The sequence below is a fragment of the Drosophila erecta genome, unplaced genomic scaffold (genome assembly GCF_003286155.1).
Source record: "Drosophila erecta strain 14021-0224.00,06,07 unplaced genomic scaffold, DereRS2 tig00000021-arrow-pilon, whole genome shotgun sequence".
NCBI classification, from domain to species: Eukaryota; Metazoa; Arthropoda; class Insecta; order Diptera; family Drosophilidae; genus Drosophila; species Drosophila erecta.
This window is the reverse complement of record NW_020825198.1, coordinates 24,385,982-24,398,594: the sequence shown is the minus strand read 5'-3', so window position 1 is coordinate 24,398,594 and position 12,613 is coordinate 24,385,982. Positions and strand designations below refer to the sequence as shown.

At 40.5% G+C, this 12,613-nt stretch overlaps 1 protein-coding gene across 1 annotated transcript in view; it reads right to left on the bottom strand.

Moving 5' to 3' along the window:
• The window catches only part of LOC6544253 (cytochrome P450 307a1), a 50,454-nt gene that overhangs the window by 24,850 nt on the left and 12,991 nt on the right, over positions 1 to 12,613 (bottom strand). The gene's annotated exons all lie outside the window — the stretch shown is intronic.

The following is a 12,613-nucleotide window of genomic DNA, read 5'->3' as shown; positions in this document are numbered from 1 at the left end:
AACCCAGTCAGACGCTGCGACTATGCATAGCGAGCTCTCCCTGGCCTACACGGTCGAAACCACGGACAAACCTTTAAATTGCTTTAGAAACCAGCTTTCTGGAGGCAGCACGTTTCCCGCTCAAGCGAAACCTAGTGCTGTTCCGAAGCAAATCTCGCCACTTGATCAGTTTCACTGACAAGAGTTGCCTGCTAAAAACCCTCAAAGAAGTTGTCAATCCTGACGTCGTGAACGCTATTCATTGCGACTTGCCTACACTAGCAAGCTTCCAAGACGAACGACACAGTAGAGCTAATTTTAAGGGCCACGGTGGAATATAACAAAACCGTGCACCAAGAGACCAATTGAGGTTGTTTACTCAGGGGCCCACGAGCGCTGCCTAGAAATCAAGGCAAGATTAGTAAAGGCACAACAAGACGGCATCGGAAGATGCAACCTATCCCGGCAAAACCGTGTGTTTGAGGTGAAGGAACACGTGTTCGTAAAGAACAACAAGAGGTTAGGTCATAAACTAACCCCACTATGCACGGAACAAAAAGTGCAAGCAGACCTGGGAACGTATGTTCTTATTAAGAGGAGGGTGGTCCACAAGGACAGCCTTAAGTAGGCATTCCCCTTGCAGTTAGTTAGTAGGTTACTTTAAGAAAACCCAAGCGCTGTAGTCCCACCCTGTATCTAAATTCCAGGTTTCCCTGGCAACAGTAAATGCATGGATTACCGACTTTTCGCATGCCAACTACATCCCTGTCGTAGATGGTGATGTGCTGGTTTTTGAACAGCGTGACCTCGTAAGGCACTCAAGCAACCTGTCCGAATTCGCCTTTATGATAGACGAAATCTGTTTTGTCTTTTGTCCGAGTCTTTTCCCCAATCGCATATGCGTAAGTTACTAGAGGTCGCTACTGATCATCTTAGAACTTTGTTGTCCGTCCTCAAAGTCCACCATAGGATTGCTAGGAGTCTAGATTTCCTAAGAACAGCCTTAAAGGTAGTGGCGGGTGCTCCCGATGCCACGGACCTTCTAAGGATTAAGATCACAGAGGCCCAACTAGTAGAGTCTAATTCCAGGCAGATAATTATAAATTCCGAAACCCAGAAACAGATAAACAAGTTAACTGACACCATAAATAAGGTGATCAATGCCCGTAAGAGCGACTTGGTTGACACTTCACATTTATACGAAGCACTACTGGCAAGAAATAATACTGTTTACAGAAATTCAAAATTTAATTCTCACTATTACTTTGGCCAAATCAAACATTGTAAGTCCCACAATTCTTGGCCATGCCGACTTGAAGTCTCTTGTAGAACAAGACACCCCAATTGTCAGCTTAATAGAAGCATCCAAGATCAGGGTCCTCCAGTCCGAGAATATCATTCATATTTTAATTGCCTATTCCAGAGTCAAGTTCAGTTGCAAGAAAGTCGCCGTCTACCCTATATCTCACCAACACATCATCGACGAGGACACGCTGGCCGAATGCGAGCATGACACCTTTGCGGTCACCGGATGCACAGAGACCAAACATTACACGTTCTGCGAGCGGTCTCCCGTAGATGACGGCGTTGTGATTATCAACGAAGCATAAGCTCGCGTTAGCACCGATGGCAGCCCAGAAATACTGATAGAGGGAACTCCACCTGGTGACCTTCGAGCGAACGGCAATCATCAACGGCTCCGAGTTCGTAAACCTACGGAGAACAATAAGCAAGCAGCCAGGCATTGTGCGTTCACCATTATTTAACATCGTCGGCCACGACCCTGTGCTCAGAAGAACCTACACTCCATCCAAAGCTTTAAGGATGACATGGAATCTGGTTCGTAGCTGGTGTGGTCCTAAACGTTGGTTTGATTGGCTCTTTTGCCCTTTATTTGGTATTAAGCAGAAGACGAGCCTCCAGAGAGATAAAGCGAACCATCGACATATTCAACAACTGAGAATGTATTTCTTCATATCAACTAAGTAGTTTTGTATAAACAATGCTGACGCACCAGAACTGGGTTCAGCGCTCCGCGCAAAGAACATCTGGCAGCGGAAAGTCGACACTTCTTATTCGGAGTGTTGCTTCACGCTACAAGGAATGCTGAGTCGGTTTTTCCGACTTGTGGTGGCGCGATGCATTGCCGCGAGGGTAAACTTAGTTTCGATAATTGTCAACTCCTCAGTCTTAGTTTTGAGTTATAATAAACCACTGCTTGCTCCGGCGTACAGCCGCAAAACCCAATTGACATTGTTATCAATTATATTGCTAGTCAAGGCTAGTCAATCTCACCAAGGGGCGAAGTAAAACCCTCCATCATAATCTTCATAAGAAGACCCAAACAGACGTGATCGTCTCACCGCAACCGACCGAGGACAGAAGACTCTGGATCGCCGCGGACTACATCATTTCATAATTTCTATAATATATAATATAGCAGCTTAAATTTTGTTCCCTTATGGTTCTAACGAACTAGAATTAAAAACAAATTAAAATAAAATAATAAGGAGTCAGCTTTTAATTAGCGCAAAATCGGGAAATAACACAAAAACCCAATAACCCAATAAACCATACAAAACCAAACGTAGTGAAAAAATAATAAAGGAATAAATCTAGTGTCTACCAAGAAAGTTACAAGAATTGATTGAAACTCATTCCATACTTCAAGATGTAAGTGAAATATTCATTTATTAACAATTCATATAAAGTTAATAAAATACTCAAGGGTGTGTACTGCAAGATTTCATTGCTAACGATAAACTTGGGTGAAATTCTCCCTGTTGCAATGAAGTGTTAAGGAACCCTTATAAGTCAAAATTAAAATTAAATCCGTGATGGTCTGATTTTTGTTTACATGTTGCGATACCACACTAGCGGACAACAGTAGTGTTCTATTTATGTTCTATTTATGGGCTGCAATAAACATGTCACTGGACAGCATAAGTGGCAACTACAGATAAGTACGATTGCAGCGGCCTATTGCCGAAGTGTCAAGAGATATGACCACGCGGGAGGTGACTAGCGCGGTCATAGGCCTCAAACATAGATTTAAGAATAAAACTCAGCTGCATTTACAATTGATAATCTGGTTCAACTGGTGGATAGAAGAGGGGACAGGGTGAGGCAACAGATTAGCCTAATCTTCGAAACCCTAGATAGTTCAAGTGAGATTGAACTAGTCAAGCAGCTGGCAATGATGAAAAGTCATTGGTCCAACGTGACGGACACACTGAAACTGCTTGAAAACAAGTATGACAGAACTGTCTTTGATCAAGATGAGGCAGACATTCAGCAATCTGAAGTTGCCGCACTAGAGATGGTAGTTCAAATGAAGTTGGAACAGTTCAAAAGTTCCAACTACGACTTGCCAGAACTCCCAAAAGTGGGCCTTCCAACGTTCAATGGAAATGCGAAGGAATAGCCAACATTTTACGAGCTGTTCTCTGAGCTAATAGAGAGCAGGAAGGATCTCAGCAACACAAGGAAGCTGGGATATTTAAGAGCCTGCTTAAAAGGAAAAGCTCAAATGGTGGTTAGCCATTTGAAAACGGGATCAGCGGCTAGCTATACAGCAGCGTGGGAGCTTTTCTGCAAACGCTATGCGAATAGCAGAAAAATATTCTCCCAACACTTCAACAAATTAATGGAACTGGTGTGCTTGCTGCCCCATGATCAGAAAAATTTAGGGAAGTTTTTGGATACTGCGATATGCATATTCATCATAAAGGAAAAAGGAAAAATTGAAAGCTCTGCTGACGCAATTTTAAATTCCAAGAAAATTCCAAGAAACAACTGTCATCAACGAGGAAGGCAGATTTGTGGTTTCAATTCCATTCCACAAAGAGGCAAAGCTGGGAGACTCTCGCAAACAGGCAATGGCAAGGCTTATGCAAATGGAAAATAAGTTTCAAAGAAACCCAAAGAACTGGGCTGCATACAACGAATTCATGAAAGAATACCTTAAGGTGGGACATATGGAATTTGTAAACACAATGGGTCAAGGTAAATACTATTTACCCCATTAAGCAATTATCAGGCATGGAAGCTTAACTACGAAGATACGAGAAGTTTTTGACGCATCCGCAAAGACGACAAATGGACTAAGCCTAAATGACTTTATTATAGCTGGTCCTAAGATTCAAAAAGATATATTCGATATTCTAAGTAAATGGCGCAAGTGACAATATGTTATGGTATCTGACATTGAAAAAATGTATCGCCAAATAAAGGTTGCTGAGAAAGACCAAGAATACCAATATATCCTATGGAGAGAGAACTTATGGCACGTGAGTTGGCAGATCGCTTTTGCCAAGAGGATAGCGTCTAAGCAGAAACAATTAGAGACGACATTTATATGGATGACCTCACAGTCAACGAGTGCTATGAACTTCAAAGGAAATTAAGACAAGTGATGAAGAAGGCCAGCATGCATCTGCGAAAATGGGTTGCAAATGACAAACGTATTTTAGCCGACATTCAGGACGACGGTGCTAGGGAGAAAATCTGCATTGAGGAGAATGAATCGATAAAAACCTTAGGACTTCAATGGGATCTGAAGAAGGATATATTTACGTTTTCGGCAGAAAACCCAATGCTAACACGCATAACAAAGCTGTTAGTGTTATCACAGTTGTCCAGAATTTTCGACCCACTAGGATGGTTGGCACCTGTAACGATTCAAGGCAAATGTTTCATTCAGGAACTGTGGAAGTTACCGATGACTTGGGACGTTGAATTGGAATCCAACTTAGCTAACTGGTGGATGGAATATGCTAAAGGTATTTCATATTTAGAAGAAATTAGCATTTCACTCTGGACTGGTTGCTCCAAAGGTATTATGGAGCTACATGGATTCTGCGATGCATCAGAGAAAGCAGCAAAAAGCAAAGTAAATCCTATAAAAAACAGGAAAACAATTCCAAAGTTGGAATTATGTGATGCGAATTTATTAGCAAAGTTATTAGCGAAGGTGCAGGCTATATGGAGCAAAAAGATCACAACGCATGCATGGAGTGATTCGCAAATTACTAATGCTTGGATACAGAACAAGCGCAGCAAAGATAATTTCGTCAGAACTAGAGTGGAAGAAATCAATAAACTAATTCCCAATGTCAAATGAAATTACGTCAAATCGGAAGAAATTCCAGCAGACGTGGCTTCAAGAGGGATATCACCGCAAGCTCTTAAAATCTGTGAAATTTGGTGGAGAGGGCCGAATTGGCTAGCTATAGATGCACAACACTGGCCCACTCAAAAGGAATCGGAAATTGTTGTGGTATCCACATTGATAAAATCCGAATATCTGCAAAATCATCTTTTATCGAAGTATTCATCGATCTACAAACTTCTTAGAGTAATGGCGTATGTATTACGCTTCATAACAAAGCTGAGAGGAAAATCGCAACAGCCGTCACATCTTACGGTGGAGGAATTAAAGCTAGCGAGATTGCCGTGGTAAAGATACAACAACAGCTGGATTTTGGACACGAAGTTAGACTACTCAAAAACAAAAGACCATTAGACCCAAAGCGTAAGTTACGGGCGCTAAATCCGTTTTTGGATAGTGATGGTGTACTTCGAGTTGGTGGACGACTACAAAACGCAATGATACCCTATAATGTAAAACATCCAATTATACTGGATAAGTCACATTTGACTTGGTTAATTGCAAAGGATGCTCATAAAGAAAATCATAAAGAAATCGGAATTAACATTATGAGAACTTATATTCAGAGGGAGTTCTGGATATTTGGCATACAAAATTCCTTAAAGAAATATTTAAGGGAATGTGTCAACTGATGGGAAATTTACCAGTTTATCGAGTAACGGCTGATTGCTCGTTTCAAATTACTGGAATCGACTACGCCGGACCATTCCAGATTCGCTGCTCTAAAAAACGTATAAAGAATACATTTGTGTATTTCTTTGTGTGGCAACAAAAGCGATACATCTGGAAGCTGTTAGCGACCTTTCGTCAGACAAATTCCTGGAGGCTCTCCGACGGTTCTTTGCAAGACGAGGCAAGAGTGAGAACCTATACTCAGATAATGGAACAAACTTCGTGGGAGCTGCCATTAAAAACAATAATGAGTTAGCACCTACACTAGAAAAAGAAGGCATCAAGTGGCACTTTATTCCCCCGGGAAGCCCCCACATGGGAGGTTTATGGGAATCCGGTGTAAAATCAGTGAAGCATCACCTAAACTAAAACACCCTACATATGAAGATTTTGTATCGCTGCTATGTCAAATCGAAGCAGTGCTAAACTCACGTCCATTAGTCACTGTAAGGAGCGAAAACGATGGTGAGGACATATTAACCACGGCTCATTTTCTGGTGGGAAGACCTCTAATTGGAGCTCCTGAACATTTTGACGAAAGTAAGACAATCAGCTCTTTGGATAGATGGAAGCTTATTCAACGCATCAGAGGTGATTTTTGGAAGAAATGGAAAGAGGAGTATCTGGTGTCATTGCAACAGCGAACCAAATGGCCCTAAGAAAAGCCAAATCTAAAGGAGGGACAGCTGGTTCTTATAAAACATGAGAACACTCACCCTGCAAGATGGCCAATGGGAAGAATCATTAGTACGACTAAAGGACAAGATGATAAAGTCTGGGTAGTCACGGTTAAAACAAACGAGGGGGAAGTAAAAAGATCGCTAAACAAGATCTGTCAACTTCCTGTTAGCGAAGCAAAACCTATCTATAACGGAGTCAATGCAGCTACGCAAGGACAAAGAGCTTAGGCAGCGAGTTCCAAAAGACAAAAGGAATGGCACTGGAAGCATAGCTACTGTGCTATGCTGTTTATTGATATTGCAAGGTACAACTGCGACAGAAAATTCGGAACCTCGAAAACAGGCCAAAGAACTTGGGAAAATTTACGACATCGACGCAAAAGCTGCAGTTATGGGGAACAAAATTGGTAAAATTGAAGTCGCTACATCCAGTTGGCAATTATTGTTTTATTATGACATGTAAGCCTATCTTGATGTCATAAAACAATCAGAGGACTTCCTGGAAAAATCCCGCTTGGTTCGCGAAAAAATGGGAGACTTCAAATACTACTGCGATTCCTTCGGCACGACAATACGGACAAAAATTGACATCAAAGAAAAAGACAAAATACTAAGGCACCGTACCAACCGAAAGAAAAGGTTTATACTGTTCCTTGATATCGGAAACGCAAATAGAATACAGGAAAATATGCAAACGATCATAAAAAACGAAAAACATCTAATGGAAAATGTTGACAATCAGACCTCGGTCATCAATGCCACGGAAGAATTAGTAAGAGCAACTACGATAGACGCAAAGCGGAATTTGGGAAAACTGACCCAACAAGTCAATATTATTGCAGAAACCATGAAGGAGCACTTTATGGTATATAAGGAGTCAATTAAATTCCTTATGTTATCAAATCAAGTGCGAAACTGGATTGAAGAGGCAGAAATCCAACAAGCAACAGCGATCTCAATGATAACGGACATTAGTGAAGGACGAATTCAACCTAACAAAATGCTGGAGGAGCTTGAAAAAGTTAAGCAAAAATTAGGACGAAAACAAATGCTACCGAGTGGAAATTCAGTTATACAATTACCACTGATCTATAAACTGATGAAGGCACAAACTATGTTGAAGGATAATGTCCTATTCATTGAAGCAAAATTGCCGATATACAACAATCAGGAAACGGATATCTTTGAAGTAATCCCAATACCACTGTGGACAAACTGAACAAAGCTTATTCCGAATTGAATTCTAAATTTTGTGTGTTCAATACAGACATAAACGCATCACCTAATGTCTGAAATGGAAATTAACCAATGCAGACAAGAGGATTCGACAACATGGCTTTGCGAAAGTAATTGGGCATGGAAAAAAGCGGATGATATTGCGAAATATCACCATTGAAACCAAACAAGGCACACTCATGCGAAATGATGGAATTCCAAGGCAATTCGTTCATCAAAGAGATAAGTGGATCCAACCGTTGGCTATTTAGACTGTTTCGGAGTACAATAGCTAATATAAGATGCAACGAACAGCATCAAGTTATAAGACTGCCCAATCAAGGCATTATACAACTACTTGCATGATGCACAGCAATATTAGGGGATACAACAATAATTACTCCTCAAAAAGTGGCAACTACAGATAAGTACGATTGCAGCGGCCTATTGCCAAAGTGTCAAGAGATATGCCCACGCGGGAGGTGATTAGCGCGGCATAGGCCTCAAACATAGATTTAAGAATAAAACTCAGCTGCAGCTGCAAATAAAAGACAGTTAGATTCAAACACCCGAATTGAACTCATTAAGTGTACGCACAAGTTTATAGTGTGAACAAGTAGTGACGACAAACTGATAACCTTTAGAAAGAACAAAAAAAAAGAATGCAGAACAAGTAGAGGCAAAGGTTTAGGCAGCCTTTGAACAAAAAGCCCTTTTATTTGAGGAAAAGATAGCCTCTCTGACAAACCAGTATGGTAGAACAACAGTTTTTGCACCACAGACAGAAATTTTACGAGAAATAGAAATCGTGCCGTGGGCTCCTTGCGACGAGCCGCTCGATATTATAAAGTCAATCCCCGAGTTTGACGGGAAAATAGGAAACTATGTTTCATGGAGGCAAGCCGCTTCCGCAGCCTACAGAGTGTTCGATATAACGGCAGCTCAAGACACTAACAGGCAGTATCCATAATTAGAAATAATGTAAGGGGATCAGCAGATGCCTTGCTGGCCTCATTCACTGACACACAATTCAGCCGCAGCGACTGTATTGAATGAATAGTTTAGAAGCGACGCATTTCACGTTTTCGATTCAGGATTTCGGCACAACCCATAGACCTCGCCCTACCTTTAGGTCAGGAGGTCGAATCAAGTAATGAGAGTGGCATCTTTGAAATAAATTTTGGAAAACACCTTGAGGAAACACCCCCAAAAGCAATATTCTCAAAAGACTAAGATCTGGCTTCAGAACGCCCAACAAAGAAAGGAAGGCAATTCTCAAAGCAGGAAGCCCTACTTACAGAAGAACTCGCTTCGGGCAACCTATACAGGGTCACAGGAGCAATTAAAGTTACAGGGACCAGTCCATGAAGACCCTTCAAAATCTAAATCACCTCCCACAGGATAAAAATAACGGAGAATACGAGTCACGGGCACAGCATGAAACGACACAACTTGAAGACGATTTGTCCGGAGCAGAAAGCTGTACTCTTTTAGCGGAAGCTCCCTGCTTCCGTTCATAAGGCCAATTATCAGACTTCTGATAGGCACAGGGCCTTTGTAAAACTACATAAAACGCCTTCCTGAACTGGCACAATGGGTGCCAGTTGACAGCCCTTTTCAAGTCATATCAATTTATGGGCACTAGGATTGAGCAGAAATGCGTAATCCACCTTTTCGGGGTAAAGTCCTACATTTTCATGGTAGAGTCACTTAGTGTATTCGATGCCATAATTGGCCTTTACCTGTTGAAAGAGATCAACGCACAAATAGATCTTACAAGTAACGTCAATAAACATTACATAGAGAAAATCGAGTTCACTTAATGTGAAAAGATGAACCGTATTCGGATTAATGACATAGACCTCTCTCCTGCTGTCAGATCCACCTTTGATAGTATGATCAACAAAATTATATAAGCATTCGTGGGCGTGTCTGACTTTGTCAACGCAAAGGTCAAACAACTTCTAGCGAATGGCAATACGATCGTCAAAGTCCCCGTAAATTAAAGCATCGACGAAGCGTGGCACAGACAAAAGCGTATGGTTATTGATTTTAAGCAACTAAATCAAAAGAAAACCGATGACAACTACCCTATACCATCCATCGCTGGACCTCAAGTCAGGGTTACACCAAATTCAATTGGCTTAATGGGACAGGAAAAAGAAAGCGTTCTCTGTCAACAACGGGAAGTATAAGTGTTTTAGACACTCCTTCGGGCTAAAAAATGTCCCAAGTATTTTTAAATGGGCCATTGATGATGTGCTCCGCAAACAAATTGGTAGGTTATGTTATGTTTATGTTGATGACGTAATAATCATCTCCAAGTCCAAGGAAGGAGTAGGTCCTGAAAAACCTTTGGGTATTCGAGTGTCTCATTTGGAATTTACAGTATGCAGAGACGGGATTCAGTCCTCGCCTGACAAATTAAAAGCTATCTATGACTTTCCCCCACTGAAAACCCTATTCGCCCTTAGGTCATTTTTAGGCAAAGTAAGTGTCAATAATAGACCCACAGGTATATGATACTGTCGAAAATATTCTCCTTGCTATCATAAAGTACATCAGATCAATACATTCGGTGACAAACGAGAGACGTAAGGACGTAATTAAGTTAAAAAGTTAAATTTTCATTTAGGGAAAGATATCTTTTCAGTTTAACAATGGCAACCATAAATATGACCGAAGCAACATTGAGACTTAACAACTACTCCCACGCGGACTACATACCTATAGTCGACGGAGACGTAACAATCTGGGACTCGTACTATTACATGGGAAACACGACGAACATGACATCATTCAACACTTACATCGACGAGACATGGAAATTTATAGATAAACTACCCAAGGACCACATGAAACAGGTGCTGAAAGCTGACGTACAACACATAGCCACCTTAATAGCTTCTTTGACTGTTCACCACCGACAAGCACGTAGCATTAATATGATTGGAAATTCCCTCAAGGCAATCGCAACAATTTTGGCAAAGAATACAATGATAATAACAAACCTTGAGGACTTAATCCTCACTGTTACACTTGCAAAAATACATTTAATATATTTATAATATACTTAATACGGCGAGCTTATGCTGACAACCTGGTGCCTAAACATCGGATGCTTCTTCATCGGTCCAAGTCCTTTTCCAAGACAAAGATACAACACGCATACATATTGTGGGTTTAGACTTCCTAAAGACAGTAAACGGTAAAACTATTTTTACCAAAAAATATTATAGAACATGTAACACTAATATACGTGTTCAAGGTACGTATCAAGGTTTATAAAAAAGACGTATTGCCGCTCGTAAAACTTTACATGTACGTCGGCAATGGGGGCCACACAAATAACGGCTTGTTGTTGATTTCAGAAAACTAAATAAGATAAGCAAAGTTTGTTAGTTAACCGCTTATTAAATGTTACCGCTAGTTCAGTGTAATTTAATAATTCATAATATCGGGCGCATTTCTTATTTATTATTATTTATATTTATATTCTTATTTATAAATCTTATACCTAGGGAGCCCAACTGCGCCACTACTAACGCTGGTAGCTGAACAGATACGATGTATACAATATAAGTCACAATTAATCGCAGCATGAAAGGGAGTATTGTGTTCAAAAGTAACCAAGCAGTCGCGCTTACCATACATGCCTTATCAGCACCAAGACTATAATAATTAAATGAAAGAAACTTACAAATTTTTGAAAAGTGTGGGCGTATAAGTTTTGTGTGGTTTTTGGGCGTTAGATTAGGCGTGTCAAATAGTATTTTGGCAAATCTATAGAAATTTACAGAGAATAAGTGAAAACATATTACAAACTTTTTCAAAAGTGTAGGCGTAACAGTTTTGGGCGGCTTGTGGGCGTTGGAGTGGGTGCGGCAACATTTGGAAACACACTTGCGCTGCGTCTGTCTCTGGAAGCTGCATGCCGGACAGACAGACGGACGAACATGACCAGAAACGAAAACGCTTCGTTTTGCCTGTTACATACTTTTGAACGAATCTAGAATACAATTTTACTTTACGAATAACGGGTATAACAATATCGATATACAGCTCTTTCATAGAGTAATTACATTTCAACTTAATAACATAACTTGATATTATTATTATTTACAGAGTAAAGTACACAGTAAACTCAAATTAACTGGCCAGTCGATACATTTCGTTTTTTTTAGCTCACGGCTTACATAACAACATATTCGGCCAAAACATATAGCACACAGTTGTCGTTAAACCGGCCAAATAATTTAATACTTCCGAACACCCTCGGCATCCCAACTCAACTGCAACATAACTTGGGCCCATATGTGCAGAGAACAGTATTATCCGAAAATTATCTAGAAGTTCATTATTTTTTATTATACAATTTCAAGGTCACAGCCCTCACTGGCTCGATGGGCAATCTTCATGATAACCTCCATCATTTTCAAACTCTGTGGTAATCCCGATCTCAAGCATTTTTCGTAAGTAATACGTAGTCACCGACTTTACGTTTAACAATAGTTGCTTTATTTCTGTCAAATATAATTTTATAGTAATTTGGTTTCTTTCCTATATTACGTTTTGCCATTTCTCTTACTTGAGGGACATCAGGAATAGTTACTTTTCCACAACAGGTACAAGACCAAATCGTATCGCTTCTTTACCAATGAGTAACTTTAATGGGTTTGCAAATAACAGCCAATTGAACCTCACCTAAAGCATCCTGACAAGAATCCTGGCCATTTTCAGCTTTAGTTAACATATCACGCTCCACTTGGCCATTGGCGCGACTAGTGCAAGTTATTATTTGAGCAGAGCAAAAGTCTCTAAGCATAGACCTTGAGAAACGATCTTGCTCAGCAAATAACCAACTAATGATAATAAAAATCTAACAGCCTGAATGCAA